At 43.6% G+C, this 22,382-nt stretch overlaps 1 protein-coding gene across 1 annotated transcript in view; it reads right to left on the minus strand.

Annotated features, from left to right (window-relative positions):
• RPS6KA2 (ribosomal protein S6 kinase A2) overlaps positions 1-22,382 on the minus strand; it is a 446,243-nt gene that overhangs the window by 416,742 nt on the left and 7,119 nt on the right. The gene's annotated exons all lie outside the window — the stretch shown is intronic.

Here is a 22,382-nt window from a genome sequence, read left to right on the forward strand (position 1 = left end):
GGGGTCTATAGGGAAGTGCCTGAGCTGGGCCTAGCCTGGTATCAACAGTCAGTCTGCAGCCAGACAGCCTGGAGCAACGTGGGGTGAGTTGTGCCTCTGTGTTTTAGCGAGCAGCCTGCTTTGTCTCTCTGCTTGTGGATTCTTGTATGTTACCATTATGAATTCTCATAAATAAAGTAGTGTTAGGGCTGCGCCCTTCCAGCAAGAGTACCTACGTTTTTATCTAGCTTCTCTGGCTGTATGCCACAAACATATCAATCTCTACCCCACACACACTGCGTCTGCTCAGAGATTGGTGGTTGTAAGTGAGGACAGAACTGAGGGCTTGTCTACACATACAGCCCTGCAGCTGCACCATGGCAGTGCTTAGAGAAGACGTTACCTACGACAATAGGAGGGCTTTCTCCTGCCAGTGTATGGACTCCACCTCCCCAAGAGGCGGTAACGTCTCCTGAGCGATGTAATTATACTGACATAAGTCTGTAATGTAGACCAAGCTTTATGCTTTTTTCCCCCCAGCCCCCCAAAGCACAAGTCCTTGCCGCTTGCATCAAAGTAGAATCACCTTTGGCTCTAGCTGTATATGGGGTTGTGGCATATATTCCAGTAGGCCTGAATTCCTCCACAGAGGACAACACTACATCTACCCACTACATTTACAGTATACATAATGCCCTACAGAGCAAAGGCCAGCTTGAGGATTTGCAGGGCCCTGTGCAGTGTCAGCTGGGCAGGGGCCCAGCAGACTTCCATAGTCCACATCTGAAAAATAAGGGGAGTTTTGCTGCTGAACAGACTGAGGGTATAGGAGTCATGTTTCCATTTTCCATGGGGCACTTGTGCTCCCAAGCTTCTATCTACCTGGTGTCAGTGACCATAGCAAATTATTTACAGCATTGCCAACGCCTGTGATTTTACTGAAAATCATATATTTCTCAGATGCCCAGTCCCCGGAGACCTGTGATTAGATAAGAATTTCAGATTTCTGTTGTTGTTTATTTTAAATCTCATGATTTGTTGAGCAATTGGGGCTGGGTATACTGCAAATACTATATAAAATAAATGTATTTAGACAGCATGTCATAGGCAGCTGCTATGGGAGCTGCAGGGAACAGGGCAAGAGAGCCAGAGAGCCCCAAGATAACAGGGCACCATGCCCCCTAGTGTCTTGCCCCCAAGGATGATGTAGGGCAGGAGCCTTAGACAACCTAAAAAAAGACTCATCTCCTCCAACAGGCACAGACTGCACCAGCATGGCACTCTCAGAGCATTGTGCAGCAAATCAGAAGCGGACTAGCATTTTATTAAGTTCCTCTTTACAGCCCCGTTGTACAGGGATCGCAGCTACAGACTACCAGCAAGCTCTTTCTGCAGAGCAGGCTGCAGACAGAAACTGATCAGGTCAAATTGTGGGAGATGCTGTGTACCAGCAAACTCTCATTGCAATGAAATAAATTCTCACCATCTCCCAGAATTTGGCCCTTGGAACCGAAAGAAACAAACCAGTCCTAGCTAGATTCTCCCTGTAGCAAGGGCACAAACCTTTACACTGAGAAGGAGCTGGAAAGGGAAACTGAAATTCTACACCATTTCCATCTGCAGTCAGCAGCTCCCTCATGTAAACGTTACTCCTGGGGGAATTCTCACACTGTGTGTGCACAGAATTCATGTCTCCCGCAGATTTATTTGCTTCCCTGCAGAAAAATGACTTTCTGACAGGGAAGCAAAGGGAAGCTGCAAGAGCAGATATGCACCATTCCCTAACTGAGCAGGTAGATCATTTCACGCACCCAGAGCAGCCGGCAGAGAGGTAGATCACCACAGGGCTGGGGCCACCCCAGCCAGTGGCTCCTACCCTAGGCTGGGATAAGCTGCTAGTCCCAGCTGGGCTGGAGGCAGGAGAGGACGGGACTTCCTCTTCCCCTGCAAGGAGTGGCTGGGGCTGTGTCAGACCCATCCCTAGAACCCTCCCGCAGCTGCAGGAACTCAGCATCCTCCCCTGCTTCCCCCCCTCCCCCAACATCACTCCACAGCTGTGTGGGGAGGGATCCCTGTACAGGGAGCTGCTCCCCCATCCATCCAACCCCCATGAATCCAGACCTCCCATACCCAAACACCCCTGCCAAACCTCACCAGTTATATCCAGAACCCCCCTAGCCCACCATACCCAAACTCCACCCCACTGAACTTCAACCTCTGCATCTGGAGCCCCCCGCCACCCAGACTCCCTGCTTCTCGACCCCGGCCCCTGCATCCAGACCACCCCCCAATGAGCCCCCTGCACTCAAACCCTGATGCCCCCACCTCCTGCACCACTCTGATCCCCCAGATCCAGACCCCCATGCCACTGACCTGAACTAGCTGCACTCAGACCTTCACCCACCAAGCCCCACTCCCCCACACCCAGACCCTCCTGCTGAGACCCCCACACCCTGAGCCCCAACCACCTTCACCTGGAAGCCCCTGAAGAGTCGCATTGCTCCTGCCCCTGGAACCTGCCCACACTGAGCCTCTGTGCATCCAGATCCCCCCACACCTAGACCCCCCACTGAGCTACCTGCACCCAGATTGTCCCACACAGAGTCCTATCACCCCACACCTGGATCCCTCCGCATCGAGCTCCTCTGCACTTGGATCCTGCCTGGTTGACCCTACCTGCCCCACACCTGGTGTGCCTGGTGCAGAGAGGCAGGGCCTGTTTCTGGGGCAGACCCAGACCTTGTGCTGCATCAGGGTCGGGTGCAGCCTCACCCCTAAGTCCGTGTCCCAGGGGTGGGGGGGGTTGCAGGGTGATCTCCTACCTTGGTGCAGCCAGTGGTCTGTGCTCCCCACTGCTATGCTGGAACCTCTGCCTTTATTTATTGACAAATAAAACTTGTAGAATTTTGCAGCATTTTAAAATATTGTGTGCAGAATTTTTAATTTTTTGGCGCAGACTGCCCTCTGGAGTAAAAAGTTACTGCAGCTTGCAGTGTGGAGTTACACCCTTCCCCCAGTCTCACCTGCAGTTGGGGAAGGAAAGAGAGAAAGAAGAGCTGCATCTAATGCAATCAAGGGGTTGTGTCGTGTGGAGGCCTTTGCACTATGTTGACCAAGGTAACAAGAGTCCAACTCTGCCTGTTACTGAAAAGTCAGCAAAAGTTAGATAAAGATGAGATGTGGATTTTGTCTGGATTTACCCAGTGGCATTTTGGTGTGTTAAGATATGTGGTAAACAAAAGGAAAATGCATTCGGAAATCAATGGACCTAAATTGGTGTGCTGGAAATTCGGCCTAACTGGTGGACAAAGTAATGAGGCAATGGCCAGAATAGCCCATCCCTCCCTCCCCTTTTAAAGACCTTAAAAATACTTTCGGTTCTCCCCTAAATACTAGGGGCTGGAAAACAAATGGACTGAGAGGAGCAAGCTTCACCATCATGGCTGCCAACCTGCCTGCTGTCTCCTGGGACTCACCATAACACAGTGGGCCTTCATTGTCCTGATCCGGAAAGGTGTCCCGAGCAGATGGGGACAAAAAGAGGAACACAAATGACAGTGCCAGGTCCAGCAGCTTTGGCTAAATCATGGGAAGTGAGCCTTGGGGTCTTGCGGTCATCCACTCCCTCGGCTTTCATTTTCCTTCCCCAACTGTTTTTCTCTCTCTCTCTCCCCCCTTTCTTGCCTTCTGTTTAATAAGAGCCTGGCTCTGCTACCAAGACTGCAGCTGTTGCAACACCCCTGTGAGCCTGTGACCCAAGAGGCTGCTAAAAGCAATGGCCAAAACAGCACAACACTGCTATAAGTTTGCCAGGTCTCAGAGTGGCTGATGAGACCATGTGTTGTACCCGTGTTTCTCCAGCAGCGAGGTTGCAAGTGAGAGTCAGCACCAGAGCCAGAAGCTGCATGTTCAATCTAACCTGGTCTTTTCTCTCCCCTTTTGTGGGTTTGTCTTGTTGTGTCTTCAAGGAAGCACGACTGGACTTTAACAGCAGCAGCTCCAGCACATCTCAACTAATTTTTTCTCTTTCCCCCAAAAGAACAGGTATTACCATCTTTAATACCTGCTAAATGGCAGTCAACCAGGGGATTTTCTCCTATAAAAAACTCTGTACAGGGAAAGGGAATAAGGGATATTGTTAAAATGAAAGCCTAACTTCATACTTTGCACTTCAAATGCTTGGACCCTTTTTTACTCTTCTTTTCTGTACCTTTAAGAAAAAGTTAAAAAGATTTTTAATGGTGGTTGTTGCCATGGGACGAAGTAGGCAGAGGTCACTGTAGTTAAAATCCCAAATCATGTGTAACTGTTTAGTGTTGCACAGGGACAGGGTTATGTTAATAACTTTGATTCTGATTTATTCTGTCAAAATTACCAAGCGCTCTTCTAGCCTTTCATATGGAGCTATTTCTGCATTACTCTAGGAGCATCAGGGAAGAAGGGAAGTTGGGGGAACTTACAGGTTGAATGAATGAGGTCTCCAATAGTCCTTTCCTCTCCCAAGGGCCAATTCTGATCTCATACCAAATGTCCACTGGTATAGTTCCATTGGCTTCAACCAACTTACATTTGATTTTGTGCCAGGGTAAGTGAAATCAGAATGAGGCCTTTCTTGCTTGAAGACAGGCTCTCAAGGTAACCTGTTGAATCCTGCTGTAGACATTTGCTCTGCACATTCCCACCCTGGAAAATGCACATTTCCAGTGGCTACTCACCCCCTCACATAGATATATGAATGCATACCATGTCTTTTTCCAACCCACATTACCTCAGGGCTAGAACTATGTATGATTTCTCCTTGCCTGGCTTATGACATAGGGTGTTTTTAAGTGCAGGACCAATGGCTAGTGATGATAGGTAGCCTATTGCCCTATAACTATCTTAACATTTAGTTCAAAAGGAAAAGTAACATTAACTTAGCGAATAAAAATAGAGATCCACTTCTTATGTTAGTACATTATTAGCATAACACCTAGAAGCTCTAGTCACGGACCAGAACCGTATGTACTAGGCATTGTACAAATGCATAACAAAAAGACAGATTGTAGGGTCTTTGTGGCCAGAACTAGGTATATGACAAAAGACAACAGATGGATACAAAGATGGGGAGTGCAAGGAAACAATGAGAATATTGGTCAGCATGATAAGCCGTGGTCTCAGCACACTAGTAGCATCACCGTTAAGTTTTTTTGTAAGCATCATAACAAAGTTTTGAGGATGGATTTGAAGGTAGATATTGAGATAGCATTGTGAGTGTTTACAGGGAACTTCTCCCACTATGTGAGAAAGCACAAAGGTGCTTGTTTGAAAATTTAGCGAGTAGGCAATGGAGCTTGGCATCACCATCGCTTGGGTTTTAAGTGCAATAGATAGAAAGAAGACTTACGTTTTTTAAATTAAATTTTTTCCCCCATGTTAAGTTCTCCTCACACCTTTTATAGGTCATCTCGATTATCACTTCAAAGTTTTTTCTTCTGCTGCTACTGATAGCTCATCTCAATTGATTGGCCTCTTACAATTGGTATGCGTGCTTCTACCTTTTCATGTTCTTTGTATGTATAAATATCTTCTGTCTGTGTGTTTCACTCTATACATCCGAAGAAGTGGGCTGTAGCCCATGAAAGCTTATGCTGAAATAAATTTGTTAATCTCTAAGGTGCCACAAGTACTCCTGTTCTTTTTGCGGATACAGACTAACATGGCTGTACTTTGTAACCCGTTTTTTAAATTGATATTCAGTCATATCTGGTTCAGTATAATTGTCAGAGAGATTAATTGTGTTTTCAATTTGGAGCTCTAGTTTAGAAAATGTATTACAGTGCACCTTTAAGGAACAGTGTGTTACTATGTAAAATATCAAGAGAGAGTTTTAGTGCCTTGAAAATGAGCACTGAAAAAGAATTCAGTGAGACTATCTGAGAAAAGCATAATATATTCAAACAACCATTACCTAGTACCGAGGGAGAGAGTGAGTGAAAGTTTATGTATGACTAAAGCTGGCTAATTAACTGATTTTGTTTCTTTGTGTCAGTCAGTTCAGATCAAACCAAAACGGCTTTTTTTTTTAATTTTCAGCAAATTGAAAAATACATCAGAAAAAGTTCATTTTGGCTCAACCTAAATATAATGTTTCATTTAGATTTTGGGCACTTTTGACTTTTGTTCCAATAAAAGCAGAGGAAATGAAGGGCTAGGTTCACTAAAGAAGGAAGAGGAAATGCCACCCCCCTTATACCCAACAGCTCAGAGGTTAGGGTACTCAGCTGAGATGCAAGAGATGCACATTCAAATCCCCATCCTAGGGCATGGACTTGAAGCCAGGTCTCCTCCCTATGAGGTGCATGCCGTAACCCCTAGCCAATGGGCTATTCTGGAGTGAGTCTCTTCTGTTGAAACTGGTCCAATTTGTATAAATACTTGAGTAGTCATTAGGCCAGTAAGAGAGAATGGCTCTATAGCTTGGTGGTTAAGGTACTCACCTGGGAGAGGGAACGCCATGCTCCAGCCCCTGCTCCAGTGAGTATTAAATTATTTATACAAACTGGAACAGCTGCAATGGGAGAGATTGAGAGCAGCACAGCACAGAATAGCCAACAGCTGGGAATTGGGGCATTTACCTAAAGAGGAAGATCTTGGTTCAAATCCCAATTCCATAGCAGGGAGGGATTCAAACCTGGGCTTCTCACATCACAAGTGAGTACCCTAACCCCAGTGTATTGGCTATAGAAGACACCATCACCACCACCCTTTGAATGGCATTGACATCCCTCTGTGACTCTAGTGAGAAAAATCTAAACATTTCCAAAAATTCTCATTTGTTTCAACTGAAACAATTCACTGAAATTGATGTGAATTCATGCAATGTTTCTGTCAACCCAAATCTGCATTTTTTGGTAAATCAGAGTTTGGGCCAAAATGTGTGTCACAGCTGTATATAGGACATGCTTCAGAACTGTTCTGAAAAATGCAGGACCAACACCTCCCACTGTAAAGCCACCAGCTGCAGGGGAAAGAAGGGTTTCCGAGGATCCTCCTTGTGGACGTCCCCTCATATCACGGAGAAAGGGCACAAGATTTGCTCCCTACAGTAATGGCTGCAGTCCCAACCCCAAACTTGGCAAATGCCCAAGGATCTGTGGTCAAGCTCCCATTGTAGCTACCCAGCAGACACTGCTGGCCACAGTTGCTCCTGGAAACATGCTTTGTGGGAAAGAACAATTTATAAAACAGACACAGTCGGAGATGGAGAAAGAATGTCACTGTCCCCCCATTGGCCCACCCGTTTCTTAGCCAGGATCAAAACCCAGCATATAATCTTTGTGAGCCTCTGAGCTACTGGTAGACTTAGAGATGATCTCTGCAGTGTGTATGACCAAGGACCTACTTGATATACCAATCCATATATACATAACATGCATATCTCAGTACTTTCCAACAATCCCAAAGGATTTCCTGCATTTCCCCTCAAAGCTGCCGTGACAATTAAGACTTTTTACAGTGAAAGGAGGAACCACAGGAAGCGGATAACTGAAAACAAAGGCAAAGAACAACAATTTCTGATAAATATAATCAGACACAACAGTGAATCACTGGCAGACTGAAAAAGATGCAAACAATTCCTCTCCTGCCTGTCTGCTAAACAGATGTTTTAATACATGTTGCCCTTATTTAGATATTCTATCTAGATTGATATTGTGTCATTACTAGAGCTCAGTAAGGTCTGGTTTTGTTTAAATTATGTGTCAGTAATAAGATTACACAAACTGAAGAGAATCAGAAAACTAAAAAAATTAAAGTGAGGTTCTGTTCTGAAGAGTGACTTTGAAATTGCCATCTTGTTTCTCAACTCCTCTTCTCCCGGTGATTATTCAGAGTCCTGTCAGTTGACCTGAAAGACTAAAATCATATACTTGTTATTCAAAATAGCCCTGTAGATACTATGCAGGGCTGGGAATGGGAGCTGGATTCTGCCTAGCCTGCTTTTCAACAGGATTGTTAGTGAAGTTCCAAGTGAAGATTTTTTATTTTTGATGATTGAACCCAACACACACCTCTTTTTGGGTGAGTAAGGGAATCTTAGGCTTCTCTATTTCACAAATACACCTGAACATCACAGAATGTCACTGAACGTGAAATATCTTTACTTGCATCCACTTTCAGATCACAGAGAAATACATCTCTCATTTCTGAAAGAGCTCACTCTTATCACAAACTTTATCCGGTAGCCAAGGTGAGGGAGATAAGCTCAGAAATACAGCAACAGTGTGGAAGGAAATGCAGGTGTTGTGTCATTCTTTTACTGTGATACGTGCCTCCAAGCTGAACTTCTTTTTAATCAGATTTTGTTTAACTGAAGCAAGTGATGCAGTTTCTGTGAAGTCATCTACAATTGCACTTGTTTTATTTAAACAGAGACAAATCTTAATAGGGCACCAAATATGGTAGGAGACACTCTCTGCCACCCCTTCTTTTCTCTGTCAGACATCAGCCTCCACCTGTTTTGCTTCACTTACTCCTCCCTCATGGGGAAATGGTTCATGCAGAGTGCTGCTTGGTATTGACCACCAACGGATCCATAACACCACTATATCTAATGGGGCAGTGGGAAGTAGGAGGCCTGGGATCAATTTGCTACACTGCCACTGAACTAAAAACAGAAGCCGGTTCTCAGCATAATGATGGAAAATCTAAGGAAGGGTTATATATCACAATCATGTAGCCATCACGTGATGGTATTGAAGTGTTTTATTCCGCAGAGAAGTAACCACTGCACAATAATCTGATAGTAGTGCTGAGTTTTGACTGGCCAATTGCCTCTCCTTGTACCAGAGTCACCTCTTTTTAGAGTTTCTATATTGTATTCCCTTCTCAACAGGGCCGGACGTAAAACAAGAATACTGTTTTGTGAAAAGTTTTGAGGTTTTGACAATTGAGTCAATTCCAATGCAGAATGAAACCAAGATCTTTTTGATTTTTTTCTGCCAAAGAGAGAGAAGCAAGAGAGAACAGCCAATAGCCCAATGGTTAGGACACTCACCTGGGGAGGTGGGAGACCCAGATTAAAGTCCCTACTCTGCCTTATTTGTACCAAGGATTTTAACCTGGGTCTCTCACCTCTTAGGGGAGTGCCCTAACCAGCAGGTGATAGAACAAGACCCACCACAAAATATTCTATGGTTTGGACCAAAAATTCCATCCTTGACCTGAGAAGACTTCCTCATAGAAGTTTTGGTGAATTCAACAGAAGTGTCTTAAGAGGGGTGCTCACCAGATTCGGAGAAGGGATTTGAATGTAAAAAAAATCACTTAAAACATCACAGTCATGTATGTGATTAGATATCAGGTCAACATTTTTACATTGGCATACTGCTCATCCTTCTGTTATACTACATGTTTTCTATTATAACATGCACTATGAAATGTTTTGGAATTACAAACACAACACATCTGAACATGTTTTCTATGCATTAGTCAACATTTTCAAACTTAGGAGCCAAAAACAAGGCTCCTACAAAGTGGTTTTGATTGTGAGAGGTATGGAGCACCCTGGGGTTCCTGATGCCTTCAAATGGGAGTGGTGGTTGCTCACTCAGTACATTAGAAGATCAGGTAATTGATTTAGGTGCCAAAATATAGATTTCAGTATCTAATCAATCATTTGTGTTTCAAACTTTGGAGTATTAGACATATGGTAACTCCAAACATTACTGAAAATATACAAAGCAAGTCTTGTGCCACATAATATATATATATTATGTCTTCCTCCAAGAATCTGTAACGAAGAAAGTTGCCAGACAAGGCTGAAGGGATCTGGTAATCAGTCTTCTAATTACTCATTTCACGTAAACAGACCAATTAAAAAAGGGAAGAAAAAACAGTTTCAGAACAGAGACAAAAATAATGAGCAAAGATCATCTAAATTGCTCTGGTTGCACAGGTCTAAGTGAAGTTAGAATTTGGTTATTAATAAGCAGCATTTTATTGTCCTTTTCTAATTACCAGAGAAAAATATTTGTTCAATTGGAATTAAACTTGTAACTTTGTCTAAAACAACTAAAAAACCCCACCTCGTTAGATCATTTTAGTGTATATATATATAAAAAAACCACACCACATAAAAAATACAGGAAATTCTAAGTTAAGATTGAAGTCGTAATGTGCCCCATGCTAAAGCCCAATAGCACACAGCTCAAGCCTGATACACTACCTAGACTGTATGGTATGGTAAGAGAACCCAAACATTCCCAGTTCCTGGCTTTATTTTAATTGCACAAACTTAACATTGCATTAAACATCATTTTGGGGCTGTAATTACATCTGACTGATGTCCACAGTGTTCTTTCCTATCTTCCCCAAGGTAGGTTGTCCATGGAGTTCTGTGAGGGTGGGATCCACAAAAGAACTTACAATGTTGTGGCGCTGAGCCTCACGGCATCTAGCTTTTCAGTGCCTAGAAAAATCATAGGGAGAACACTGATCTACAATGCCTCAGTTAGGTGCCTAGGTTCCTGTACAATAAATGAGGAGAGATTGGTGCCTTTGATTGCAATCCACAATGCCTGCACCCTAGGCAGGGAGCCACCTAAGTTAGCCAAAGGGTGGAGATGCCAACCTGAGGAGTGTTTCCCAAGTGCTCCCCGCCCCCAAGTTCAGCACTTAAGTCCCGGCTGCAGGGAGGCTCCTGGCTCTGCTTGTGATTCACATACCAGGAGAAGATAGGCATTTGGCCACCTGAGTTGTGTGGGGGGCCCAAAACAAAATAGCTGGGGGCAGGAGGACCTTCCTTCTAACCTTTAGCCTTGGGTACTTACCTTGGAAGTGGGAGACCCCTGGTTCAAGTCCCCAGTCCTCCTGAGAGGGGTGTACCCTGACTATGAAGTCACTCTTTATAGAATATCAGGGTTGGAAGGGACCTCAGGAGGTCATCTAGTCCAACCCCCTGCTCAAAGCAGGACCAATCCCCAGACAGATTTTTACCCCAGTTCCCTAAGTGGCCCGCTCAAGGATTGAACTCACAACCCTGGGTTTAGCAGGCCAATGCTCACTGACCCAGTTAATATTTAATGGCTGAATTAAAAAGTGGAACAACTTCAGTAGAAAGCAACAGAGGGTCCTGTGGCACCTTTGAGACTAACAGAAGTACTGGGAGCATAAGCTTTCGTGGGTAAGAACCTCACTTCTTCAGATGCAACTTCAGTAGGACAGTCTGAGGGAGCCCAACAATCAGAATATCCCATAGCTCAGTCATTAGAGCACTCACCTGAGAGGTGGCTGAGACCTGTTCAAATCCCTTCTCCCCTTCAGGAGAAGCGAGGACCTGGAACTAGGGAGCTCCCACATCCTCGTTGAGTAACCTAACCACCACACTAAAGGTTATAAGAGAGGTTGTCCTCCCCCACTCCAGCAGTTTTGTGTGAACTCTCCCCAGGGGCCCCATCCAGTAGGCATACTCAGAATTACCTGCCAGACAGGCTTCCACACACGACTTAGGTAGTTGAACGCCTGACTCTCTTTCCCAGGGCTTGTCTACACTGCAACATTGTCGCCAAAACTTGTGTCTTTCACGGGTACTTAAAAAGCTCCTCCCCCCCCCCCCCCCCGTGAAAGACAAAAGTTTTGCCGACGCAAGCAGCAGTGTGAACGTGGCTTTGTCAGCAGGAGCGCTCTCCTCCCAACAAAACTTATGCCGCTCGTGGGGCTGGAAGTATTTTGTCGGCAAAAGTGCCAACAAAATACTGAGAGAGAGCATTCACACATGTAGTGTGGACAAAAACTGCGTAGTGTAGACAAGCCCCCAGTTTGAGAGTTGCTCTGTGGCTTAGGCAGGAGACAGTCACAGTCTGAGTGCCCAGAGGCAAAAAGCTGAGGCACCGAGCGAGCTTAGGCACGTACAAGGTTCAGGGGTAGCCTAGCAGAAATTTTATGGATCACAGCAATGCCTGGGAATGGGACTTATGCACCTAAGTACTTTTGTGGTTCCCACCCTAGATCCATAACTGCTCCTTTCTAGTTTACTCCTTTATTTCTGTTCACTTACATTTTAATTGTTTTTTCCTATTCGTGTGTAAGTCCTTAACATTCTCTCTCAAGAGGATGAAATCAAACTATTGAGAAGGTAAGTTCTGTGTTTGCACAGCACCTAGCACAATGCAAGGCTGGTCCAGGACTTGGGATCCTAGGTGCTACTATGATAAAAATAATATTTCCACCACCATCACCAACAGCTTGGCACTTATATCAGACCCCGACCCCTGTCTCTACAACTGAGGAGTTAGCTGCCATCCCACGCTCGCTGCACTGATGGGAGTAACTACTCTTGCCAGATCAGGTCATGCCAACTCCTTGCCAAACTTGGGAGTATGCTCACCCCTGCCCCTGAGATTTACTAGGTTGAAGGGCACTGCTAAGTTCACTTTCATTTGCAGTTATGGGCCTACATTTTTCTATACGCTAAAGGCACCTATACAGAGATATGCAAACCAGAACAGGGGACTTATCCACACACCTTACAACATTTTGTGTGTAGCTAAACCTCTTTAAGGTTTTGGAAATCTCCATGCTAGACTCCTTGGCAAAGGCTTTCTGAACTAGGGTTTCTTTAGTACTGGTCAGACCCGTGCATATTTTAAGGTGAATGGTAGAGTCCTCTCAAATGGTTCTCTGCGAGTAGGGTGCCAGGGATTTTCTACTCTCTAGCCTTCGAGGAAGGGCAATGATCAGAGGCCCAGGTAGAAGCCCTGATTGCCATTAGTGCTTCCACAGACTTCTTGTGTGAACGTTATGAATTCTTGTAATAAGAGCCTCACAGTTCTGGCTCCCGCTCTCAGCTGGTTCTCATGGTGGAAGGAGATGATCCACTGCGAATAAGGTAATTCTCCACAGGAAGGGTGCTGCATTCAGGAACAGAATGGAGGAAGTCTGGGTTAGCCATCAATTTACTACTCAGAAAGTTTGCAGCCCAAAGGTAAAATCTCTTCACCACTTTCACAGCAGGGGGACAGGTTTGTAGAAATTCTCTAAATGAACCTGCCCATGTGAGAGTGTAGTTCCTGTGACTGATGCTAGAGTTCTCCTTCTTCCAACGTTTTCTGTCGCAGCGAGCAGTGGAATGGAAGAAATTGCTTCAGCTCCCCAGCAGTAGTCAGGGCGGGGTTGTAGTGCTTCATGCATTATTCTACACTTTTATTTTTTGGTTAGCTAGAGTTCTCCAAGTGTCAGAGTTAGACAGGGTCCAAAAATATGGGGGCGGGGAGGGGAAGCAAGGAGAGAGTCCCTATTTGAGCCTGGCAGAGGAAGTAGTCTGAGTAGTTGTGGGAGTGAATACCATTCTCAATACGAGTAAAAGCCTATTTCTTTTTCTTTCCAGCTCTTAGTTACAAGGAAAGAGAGACTGGCCTGCCCATGGCAGGATTAGTTTATAACCATAACCCTGTATCTATAAAGCTAGAAAAACCAAATACAACAATGCTGTAGAAGATGCTGTACTCATCACAGAAATAATTATTCTTGACATTAGGGACTGTCAAGTGACTCTCCTCTCCAGACAACACGATTAGTTCATAAACAACATACTCCCATGAGTTCTCAATGCCAATATGAAAGGATGGGTTCTCACAGGGGACTGTTTGCCCAGGGAGGAAAACTGTTTAAACTAAATAGAGCTATTAATTTACCACTAATCATGCAGTCTAACTCCATTAAGGGTTTTGTACCTTCTGAAAAATTCTCAGGTCTTTCCTTGCTTATTCCTTTGATATTATAGCAGTTGCTAATGAACAAACGCTACTGTCAAGATTGCAAAATCTTTCAAGGGTGTTCTTTTTTAAAATAGCTCCCATCAACATGGTACCAATTGCCTCCTGGTTTATTAAATCTGCCTACCAGAGGTCCCTACTGGACCTCATGGAGTTTCCTGCTTGTGTAGCCCTCACTGACTGGGAGAGTATTTGGAGAATCATTTGTGTAATTTCTCATTCCATAGCCACACACCTGAAACCTCTTGCTTGCTGGCTTTCATGCCCTTTATCTTGGGCTTTGCGTGGATTGCACTGTCCCATGGGAGCAAAGCTCCCTCGGCACCTCATGGATGTAGAGGTGGTCACCTATTTAACTGCACCCTGATCCAATGAAGGCTTTGAAGATCATGGTCAAGGTGCCTTAACCGACAGATAGTGGACTAGGTGTCAACTGAAGAATCTGAGCAAAGGAGAAATATCCCATCAAGGATGGAGGCTGCCACATTTTGCACAATCTGGTTTCTTACCATCTCATCAAATGGTCTCATATAGACTTTGAGGTGGGAGCTGGCAGGATGGATCCCTGTGGGACCCCATACACAAAGGCTCTTGAGGAAGAGAATCAGGTACTGTTCACCACTCCGTGTCCTGAAGAGAAATAAGCTGAATGCTGTGCTATTTACCAGGGGTAGGTCAGCAACGTTTTGGGATTAGCTATATAAAAAGCTAGAGCAGTGAAGGAGCATGAACAGTGTGCCCCATGCTAAAACCCAATAGTACACAACTCAGGCCTGATACCATACCATATAGGCTAGGCAGCATAAGAGAAGCCAAACATACCCAGTTCCTGGCTTTATTTTAATTGCACAATCTTAACATTGCATTAAACATCACTTTTGGGCTGTAATTACATCTGATTGAAATGTTGCATTTTATTCTGTTGTGATAGTACTTCACAGTCACTTCTCTCTGCCTGCAATGTGTATCTAACAGAAGAGGTACAGTAATGTTTGTATTGGGCCTAGATTATTCTTTGCCTTTAGCAGAAACACAGTGTCAGGCTCAAGTGAATATAAACCCATCAAGCAAGCATGGCTGGTTATGAAAGAAGAATGGCCTGTAAATCATGTGACCTTTCCACATTTTCCTAACATCTCCTGCAAGTGTAAAGGCCATTTTCATGGTAAGACTGTTCTGCTTTACCCAGTATTTGTTATGCTCATATTCCTGTCTTGTCTCAAAGCAGAGAAGATATGTTAGTTGCACTATATTCAGCACACAAACATAGGGGTCTACTTAAATCATACACAAATCCCACATTTTTCAGTGGTTGGGCACAGCCTAAATAGCAAATTTTGTGGATGTCTAACATCTGTGACGTTTGCTATTCTGCTGTGACCAACCCAAAAAAGCCGTGGGATTTCTCCGCAGCGTTTATCAAACTGGAGGCGCCAACGCAAAAGGGGGATTGCAAGCCTATTGTGGAAGAGAGGGTCACAGTATTGCCACCCTTACAGCTGTGCTGCTGCTGACAGCAGCGCTGCCTTCAGAACTGAGTGCCTGGCCAGCAGTTGCTGCTCTCCAGCTGCCCAGCTCTGAAAGCAGAGTTGAGAGCAGAGACTGCTGGCCAGGCACCCAGCTCAGAAGGCAGTGCTGCCGCCAGCAGCAGCGCAGACGTAAGGTGGCAATACTATGACAACCCCCCCCCCACACACACACACACACAATAGGCTTGCAACCCCCCTTTTGGGTTGGGGCCCCCACTTTGATAAACGCTGTAGAGATATCGCACATTTTTCATGGGTTGGTTATGGCAGTGCAGAAGTATGGGTGGCAATACCATACCACGCCCCACACACTTCTCCACTGCTTTTGGCCACAGCACTACCTTCAGAATTGGGTGTCCAGCCAGCAGCCTATGCTCTCTGCTGTGTCTTCAGAGCTGGATAGCCGGAAACCAGATTTCATGGTCCATAATGCAATTTTCACAGCTGCGAATTTGGTAGACCCCTACACATACGCCACTAGTAGATGCGCAGCTCCATATCTGTAAAGTTACTGCCTTTTCCTGAAAGGATGCAGTACTTGGGACGGGATTTTTTGTTATCACATCATGCTCTTGAGTCTTAATAAATGAAAAATGAATATGATGTTGGACAAAAAATCCCATACAGCAGAATTTTTGTTTTTCTACATACAGTAACAGCCCCTCCTACTCATTTAAAGATACATCAGATGCCCTGGTTCAACTAGTGAAGGAAGAAAGAAAACAACCAATTAATATAAAAAACAGCAACGTCTCCTTTGAGCAGGGCCCTTTGAACAGGATCTGAATGCACCAGGGAAGGGAGGCTCCTTACACATTTCCCCCTATTCTCTTCTCCATCCACTCAGCCCATTCACCCATGTAACAGCCAGCCCCAATTTGCCCTTAACTGGCTATGACTTTAGTACTGCTTACCAGGATACAGAAGGAAAATAGATTGTACTTGAATGGCTAATATAGATTTGCAGCGGACTGCACATGCACAAATCCCTGCACCCACATTTCCCCCCCACCATGACTTCAAGTGAGTTCAACACAGGTGGAGGGGTACTTCTGCAATTGACCGTGTACAGGATTGGGCCTTAGATACCAAGGGAGCATGTTTTTTTGGTCAGGTATGCACTGAATTGGACAGGGTAATTCAGGAGCCAGTATTAACTTGGTGCCCTGACCAACTCCACTTGTTTTTTCTTTTTAGTAAGTAAATGAAGAAATGGCTCTTTTAAAAAATATAATGAGAAATGTTTAAAGAAAAGAGACCTCTTTGGAAATTCCAAAAAGCCCATAAAAATCCATTTCAAAAGCCAATTAACGTTGCTAAGTTACAAAAATTGTTGCCTGCCAAATCTTTAAAAGCAAACAAACAAACAAATAAATAGCTAAGGACATCATAAATCTTACACTGCCACATACAACATTCTTATCGAGTAGAAAACAAAGTAACACTGACAGTACTATCAAGAAAAAAAATTACATGTGTTTCTAAGAAATTACTCTATCAATACCAACCTATGGTAAAAATTTCTTATGTGGACATGCATGTAAGGTTAGTCAATTTTAAATTCATGTTTATTTTTCAAAGAGGTTATGTTTCTATTTTGAGATTCCTCATAACTGAGTAGTCTAGGATTTGGGGTCAAAGGTAAGCTTATTGGTTGAATAAAAATGCATTACTTGATAAGAACGTGTTTGTTCATTATTTCAGCAGAAGATGATGTATAATGTCTTTATCTGTTCATTTCCAAGAGCTTGGATTTTGTAAACAATTTGATGGCTAAATGCACTGCTGTCACTTAGCAACCTCAACCAGCTTTTAAAACAAAAGAAGTTTTTTATGTTGTATTATACACCATCTCTCTCTTTACACATTGTATCATAAATTTGTTTTTTCTGGAAAGAACAAACTATTTCTAGGATCAAAAAACCTTTTAAGGCACAAAGCCTTTTAAACATTCTTATCTACTATCCTTCCTGTCGCAAGACAAAACTACATGTTTCAGGTTTATTCCAACACACAAAATACAACAGAGAAGTCAGTCTTCTGGGCAGCAAAAAGATCAATTCACAGCAGATAGTTTTGTATATATCCCACATACGTATTGGTAGTGACCTTTGTTTCCCATACATGCATTTCTATCTCCTTAGCCAAGCAGTTAGGTTGCAATCCACAAAGGGACTTAGTCCTTGCAATGCTGAATGATACGTGCTAGTTAAGTATTTATCCACAATGGAACAGTCATTGAGCAAGAGAGAAAGAGAATGACTGTAGTCCAATGGATAGGGCACCCACCTTGGAGGTGGGAGATTCGGGGGCCAATTCTGTTGCTTCAGTCACTCTTTCATTATTGATCCAGAGTGGAGCAGCTTCAACAGGAATGTTTGAAGGCACACTACATCAGAATATCCCATTGCTCAGTGGTTAGAGCAGCCTCCTGAGAGGGAAAGTGAACCTGGGTTTCCCACTTTCTGGGTGAGTGCTCTAGCCACTGGTTTAAAATTGATGAGGTGAGTGACAGCAGCACCATCTCCTCCAGATGTCTAGATGGAGGCAACAGTGGATGTGCTCAAAAGCAGGAACATGGGTGGCTAGGGAGCTTTTACTCTGAAAACTTCTCTGCCAAGTGAAGTTTAGGTGACTACAGGGTTTGGTGGGACTTGGGAGTTTCCTAGATTACAGTGGTGCCAAAACTGGGATTTAGGAGCCTAAACCCAAGAGCTAGGTCCTTAAGGACCTTTGAGGATCCCATCTTTAGGTCCAATATTAGAAGCCATCATTAAGATCATGATTAGATAGCTCTTTAACCAGGCAAAAACCTCCCTGTCCCATTCCAATATGTCCAGTTAATAGAACCTTTCCTAATAGGGAAACCTCATCAGCAGAAATACCATTACTAAACTTTAAGGTAATGGCCTCATCTGACATTGTAATGAAAACAACTCTTGGGACAGTAGGTTAGAAAATTACTAGCCTGACCTATGTCAGTTGTCTGCCCAGCCACTGAATGATCAGGGATTGTAGGCCAGGTGTTGTGCATACTGAAGCTACATAGAAATTGCTGTAGAGGTAAATTCAGTGACATTAAATTAACAACAAATAACCTGGAAAACGCATTTCCAGCCTTTCTATAGTTGGCAGTTGAGTAATATCCCAGTGTTACGGAAAATTTGTGTTGTTGTCGTCAACTGACTTTAGTGTTACATAAGAACAGACGTACTTTGAATACATTGTTGGCATAATGACAGGAATACAAGAGCAACAAGTCTTACATTTTTCCTCCTATGAGAGTGCTGTGTTTATCCTTTAATATTGGTACTTAGTCTAGTCTTCTTTTAACTTCTGCATTTATATAAAAATAGAGGTGGAAGAACTATGGATAAGTGTATTTAGGGCACCTGTTTTGCCTTTGACAATTATGTGTATAATATAGTAGCTTCAGCGGGTACTGCTAGTGGCCTCTCTCCTGCCTGTTGGACTACCAGACACCAAAGAGCATGGCTTATATGTCACTCTGTGCTCTCTCCAAACATTACCACAAGAATTCAATTTCTGCCTTAGCTTTCATCTAGCTACTGATTTTACTGTTGGAGGAAATGCATTTTTCGAAGCAACAGCAATATTTGAACATTTCAGAACGGGGACGAGGGGTGGCTCTGAAATCCTACATTTTTCAGTTGTGCCATGAAATTTTCATTAGACAAAACCTCTCAATGTGTTTAATTCTATTTCTGGATAGGTGGCAGCTCTGACAGAGAAGTCATTTTTGTTGACAATACATTGAACTTCAACAGCATGTTTCCAGCAGCAGATCTGAAAATTCTAAAAGTTAAGACTTGCAACACTTCTGGAAAAGGTATAAATGAGCAGAAGTGTAGAAAAGGAAATGCTGAATCCACCTAAAATGAAGCTAAAATTTCTGAGGAACACACCTACTGTTTTACAGTGCACACAGCATAACTTCTCAATAGCTTAGGAAGTGAAATAAAGAATACAGCCCCCAATGGAAACTACAGGGAGATCCTAGACAGAAAGGAATTTGGCCAGAACAGCGTCTGGGATTAACATCATCCCTTAACACCACCATGGGATCTTTAACTCTGAGTTGTGAGGCCTTCCATTGGCCAAAACATCTCTTTCTAAGTCACTAAATCATCAGTTACCACTTTTAAACCTTTCAGACAGAGGGAAATGCTCTTCTACAGATGAATAAATTTGCCTGGAGAGCAGTCCTACTTTGACAATCAAAACACCCCAGCCATCTATGTGTTTAATTATTCTTAGAAGCAGCATGGGTAACACCAATATTTCCTGCTGCTGGCTGGTACTGGGCAAATCATTGTCTATAAATGTTCTCTTAGTCATTTTTGCCCTCTGGGACATTCAAAGAACTTGTCCACGGTGACAGCAAAAATCAGACAGCACTAACTCAGACAATAGGCAATGTAATTTTTTTTATTGGCTTTGCTATTTTATCTGATTTATGTGGGGGTTGGGGGGAGGGAGGAAGGATGCTAATATAGCCCAAAGCATTTTGTTTAACACATCCCTGCAACGAATGTGATCTATTGTCTGCATTAAGTGCCTTCAGGCCACCCTTTAAAAAATATAGATCAAGGGTTCCCTGATAAAACTAGCTTTGGATTTGGGTGCAGCACATCCATCAGCTAGAAGATTGCCTAACATCCTATGGCAGACTTATTAATCACTTAGCCAGGAGTCCATATATCCATGGTGATGGGAACTCAACATTCAAGAAACTGGTCCTTCTCTGTACTATTTATTAGGGAACTTAGATCGTCATAGTTACACTTCTCAGGGATGTGAAAAATCCACCCCCCCTTAAAGATATAGCTATGCAGACCTAGCCTCCAGTGGAGGCAGCACTAAGTCAATGCAAGCATTCTTCTGTCAACCTCCCTCCCTCCTCTCAGGGATGGATTACCTACACTGACAGGAGAACCCCTCCCGTCAGCATGGGTAGTGTCTACATTGAAGCACTACAGCAGCGCAACACTGTAGTGGTTTTATATGTAGACTTGCCTAAGTTAAACCTAGAAGGGTTCTTGGTGTGTACAGACTCTGGCTTGGATAGTTTGCAGTCAGAGAGCTCAAATCTCATGGTGATCAGCAGGGTATGAATGGGAAAGGCAAACAGTTTGTGGGCCCCTGCAATAAATGAATGAATGTTCGAGAAAACTTTAGATGAGGAAAGAGGACACTTTCCTACACTGAAAAATAGATGATGCTTCACCTCTAACTCTGCCTTCTTAGCCTCCTTATTCTGTGTGCACCTTTTATAAAAGCCACTGTGGCAGGCAATTTAGACAGACATAGCCATGCCCTGTTCTGGGTCACTCACTTTACATTCCACTTGCTAGGGAAAGTACAGAAAACAGTACGATATGATACCACCATGTAAGCACTTTGTGGACACTTATAGACAGAAGGCAAAAGCACATAAAAAGGTGAGAAAACCCAAGACCAAGGTGCCAAGAAACAGTGAGAACTCCACATAATGCAACTGTGATGAAGTGAGAATTTTCTGTAATATTTTTATGCCGCCTATGTATGCCTGAGTTTCCCTCTGTACTTTGCATTGCTACCCAGGGGTGCAAGAGGGTTAAATCTCCTCTTGGGGCAGAGCAAGATACACCATTTTTCTTCTGCCTACTAAAGCTTCAAAGCTGTATTAAGTCATTGTTCAGTTGTAAACTTTTGAAAGAACCATAATGTTTTGTTCAGAGTTACAAACAACCTCCATTTCTGAGGTGTTCATAACTCTTAGGTTCTACTGTACTTAAGAGGGGAGCCCAATCCTCATGCACCTCCTGATGTCTACAGGAGGGGGCTCCACCTGGGTAAGTGCATCAGCCCCCAGAAAGCCCATCAAGTAGAGAGGGTTGGAAATTAAAAAGAAAAAAATTGTGAAAAAATTAAAATGTTGAAGTTGTTTCCACAGGGTTCGCTACATTTTTTTTTAAATCAAAATTTTGTTTACTGAAAGCCAAGAGCTGTAGTAACCCTTGTGATTAAAAAGTATCATGAAAGAAAATGGCAAAAAAAATTTGATTTGGGAAACCAGCCATTTCCCACTGAAAGTCTGTATTCACAAGATGGCCATATAAAACAGATATACTTTCTTAAAATATTTTCTACATACTCCACTTATGAAGTTTGGCAACTTCCCTTTCCCCAAATCTTCCCTGTGGGGATTAGGCAACTTGTGGGTCCCCGCAGATTCATAGTTTACCACCACATCAGCCTCAGTTGTCTCTTAAGGGGTTTCCAAGCCACAAGTCTTATGAGGCTCATTGGCCCCACTCCACCCCCAAGCCTCAGGAGCTTGCAGGACTCCCCTGGCTTTGGAAGACTTTTTGATGCCTTTCCAAGCTCCTACCACCATGCAAGAATTACGAGAGCCTATGGCAGCTTCTCTACCCCCCATCATATAGAAGTCTCATTGGGGCCTAACAAGTATACTAAGTCTTGTGGGGTGACTCCTAAGAAGCCTTCTGGTTCTCAGAGATACAGTGTTTCAATGAGCCCGAGGCTCATGAGGATGATAGGAGGAGCTCTGCTGAGCAGGTTTTAATCCCAGTTTCTGGCATGGCACTGAATACGGTTTGTCCTTGTCTACACTTACAGGTCAAACCACTATCAGAAGCAAGTATTCTTGTAGTGTAGACAAGACAGTAGTAGTGGTTGTTTATCTTCATTGTTAAGCTAGTGAGCACACAACCTATTTGGGATGAAGAGCCAGTCTAATGGATGAATGAAGTAAACCCACAAGCTTTGTAGCATTTAGTATCAATTCACTAGTAGAGTCCAGTTCAATGTAACTTGTGCAAATGTACTGCTTAATGGCCCCTAAGTGTAACAGATCACTATTACAGGCTCTCTTGTAAAAAATGTAAAGAGAGAATATGCCATATTTACCTTCATCTTTTACTCTTTCATACTTAACTTTGAGTTCAGTTCTTTTCTTCCCTACTAGTCAATACATAGATCTTCCTTGGTCTTTGTGTGTGTGTATTGTGTTATTCTTATATACACACACACACTCATATAATCCAGTCTCTCATTTTTCTCCTCTTTGTTGAGGTTTTTCCCCTACTCCTTCCAG

Source organism: Chrysemys picta, chromosome 3 (assembly GCF_011386835.1).
Source record: "Chrysemys picta bellii isolate R12L10 chromosome 3, ASM1138683v2, whole genome shotgun sequence".
NCBI classification, from domain to species: Eukaryota; Metazoa; Chordata; order Testudines; family Emydidae; genus Chrysemys; species Chrysemys picta.